General features: G+C 47.2%; 2 long non-coding RNA genes across 2 annotated transcripts in view; one reads left to right on the top strand and one right to left on the bottom strand.

The window, feature by feature from the left end:
- The window catches only part of LOC111817885, a 2,392-nt gene extending 1,746 nt beyond the window's left edge, over positions 1-646 (top strand). The window contains exons 2-3 of the long non-coding RNA XR_002821985.1: positions 302-537; positions 610-646. This is a non-coding gene — a long non-coding RNA (uncharacterized LOC111817885). The remainder of the gene's footprint in view (positions 1-301; positions 538-609) is intronic.
- Positions 1-2,824, bottom strand: part of LOC111817884 — a 29,849-nt gene that overhangs the window by 1,089 nt on the left and 25,936 nt on the right. The window lies entirely within an intron of this gene.

Genomic DNA, 2,824 nt, shown 5'->3' with positions numbered 1-2,824 from the left:
AAAAAAAAAAAAAGAAAAGAAAAGAAAAGAAAGAAAGAAAATACCAGTGAAGCTGATGTAGTGGCCCACAGCTGCAGTCCCAGCACCCAGGTGGCTGAAACAGGAGGCTCTTCTTGAGTTCAAGGCTACTCTCTGCTACATAGTCACACCCTGTCTGAAAAAAACAAAATAACTCCTGACCCCCCCAAAAAAAAAATTAAAAAGAAAAAACAGCTAACACGACATGGGCAATCTTGTTCCATGAGTGCTATGAGTATTAACTCTTGTGTTTTTGTCCTTTGCTTGTGCTTTGTAGTGCTAGGGATGAAAATCAGGGCCTGTGCATGCCGGGCAAGGGCTACCGACGGAGCCCCTGTTAACTCATGGACTTGCAGAACCACCCTGAGAGTTGGGGCTGCTCTGTCAGTACCACACGGTTCGGTTCATAACTGGCCGTGGCTGCAGCCTGAGTTGCGCTGGGGAGACTGAGCAATCACGTGACCTGCTGAAGGTCTCCCAGTGAGGGGAACGTTGACGTGTTCATGCTGAGTGCTTATGGTAAGCAGCTTGTGTGCAGTGTGACTCAGGTCGTCATAGTTAATTGGCATTACTGGTCTTTTTTTTTGACAGGTTTTCACTATGCAGTTCAGACTGGTCTTGAACTCACTTTGTAGCCCAGGTGGGGCTCCAACTCACAGTGATCCTCCTGCTTCAGCATCCTGAGTTCTGGGATTACAGGTGTGTGCCACCATCCCTGGCTTCTCTTCACCTCTTTACCTGCTGCTCAGTCTCCAAAATTCTGTCAGCCACGGGAATCTCTGTCCCATACCTCAGGGGACCCCCATGTTCCATTAAAATGAAATGGTGGGTCTGGGGAGATGGCTCAGTAGAATAAGCACTTCCCTGGCAAGTACAAGGGCCTGAGTTTGATCCCCAGTTCCGAAAAAAAAAAAAAACAAAAACAAAAACAAAAAAAAACACCAAAAAACGAAATGGTTCCTCATAACAATAGGGCTTTATCTTAACCGAGGTTCTGTAATTACTAACATGGGTTAAAACCAACATGTCCTTGCTGGGTGCACGTCTGCAATCCTGGCTACTCTGAGACTGAGTCGGGAGGATCTCGAGTTTGAGGCCAGCCTGGGGTGCACACTGAGAACCTGTCTCAAAAAATAAAAAGGGCAGGGAGTGCAGCTCAGTGTTAAGAGTGTCGCTGGGTTCAGTTCCTAATACCTGAAATAAACTAAGCCAAACCAAAACAAAAACTACATGTCCTCAGTGGGTGAATGGATAAAGAAACTGTGATCCATCCACACAATGGAATGTTATTCACCTATAACGGGGTGAGCTCCTGATACAGGCAACAGTGCGTGTGAACTTCAAATACATTGTTTGTGAAAAAAGCCAGTCTCCCAATAAAATCTGATAAAAACCCCAGACTCAGAGGGCACTGTGATTTCATTTTCTATGACCTTCTGTAAGTGCAAAAGAACCAACACACACACAAAAAAGAACCAACACAAAGATCAGTGATTATCTAGGGGCTGAGAATCTGTCACACATGGGCCAGAGGGTAATGTTTAGGATGATGTCTGATTCTGATTGTGCTGGTGTTTAGAAGACTGTATTGTTGAGCACTTACTGCCCACTAAGAAGGGCACATTTTACTGTGTGGAAATTATACCTGTTTAAAAGCAGGCAGGTGCCAGGCCATATGTGTAATCCCAGCACTTGGGAGGCTGAGGCAGGAGGATCATGAGTTTGAGGCCAGCCTAGGTTACATTTCTGAGACCTTGGGGGGGTTGAGAGACAGAGAGACAGAGAGAGAGAGAGAGAGAGAGAGAGAGAGAGAGAGAGAGAGAGCCTTTTGCTGTGGCACACAAAGCTCAGCTACTGAGGAAGCAGAAGCAGGAGGATCCCAAGTTCAAGGCAAGTCTGGACAACTTAGCGAAACCTTGTCTCAAAATAAAATTTCAAAATGGTTGGGGATGTAACTCAATGCTAAAGCATTTGCCTAGCAGCCCGAGGAGTTGAGTTCAATCCCTAGTAATATAAAAAACAAAATAACACTTCCCCCCACCCCAACCCTTATGTCCCAGGGAAGACAGGCTAGGGTTTGGGAGTCTCTCCCAGCTCTTGACACAGCGGAAACTCCCCAGCCAGCCTCAGCTTGTCTGTCTTGGCTTCCTTTCCCTCTCACAGCTCAGAACCAGAGGCAGTACACACCCAAAACAAGCCAGGCCAGGTTCTGGAAACGCCTTGACTTCCCTGCACGTGGGAGGCACAAAGACAGTCTGTGAGAGGACCCTTACTAAGCACCTTGGGTCTCCACCCTCCAGTGTCCATGGGTTCCCCACACCTAAGGTCGCAGGAAGCTCTGATCAGTTCCAACCCAGGCATCGTGAGGAATGGGTCAGCCACCATTCAGGGAGCAGAGGACACAGAATGGAGCTGTCCCACAGAAAGACTTGACAGGGGCTGTGGGATAGTATTCTGTTGGTTGAATAGTGGCCAGTCTTCATTCTGGGTAGATTTTGTGGCTGACAGCCTGGTTCCTGAGAGCAAGAGGAGACACATGAGGGATGACTGGTGCCTGTAACACTCACCCTAAACAGGGTTCGGTGTGTATTTTTTTTTTTTTTTTTTTTACCAGTAATCAAACTCAGGACTTTGCTGTTGCCAGGCAGGCACTTGTGCCGCTGAGCTATCTCCCTGGCTGGGTATGAGATTTGTCCTCCATTGTCCTGGCTACTGTAGAAGCTGATGAGAGACAAGGTGGGATGACTACCATAGTTAAGGAATTTGCTACTAGCCTGGAGAATGTAGGGACACTTTGTCAAAAAAA

The sequence above is a fragment of the Octodon degus genome, unplaced genomic scaffold (genome assembly GCF_000260255.1).
Source record: "Octodon degus isolate 3935 unplaced genomic scaffold, OctDeg1.0 scaffold00073, whole genome shotgun sequence".
Lineage (NCBI taxonomy): Eukaryota > Metazoa > Chordata > Mammalia > Rodentia > Octodontidae > Octodon > Octodon degus.
Note: the sequence above shows the minus strand (reverse complement) of the source record. Positions and strands in the feature narration are given on the sequence as shown.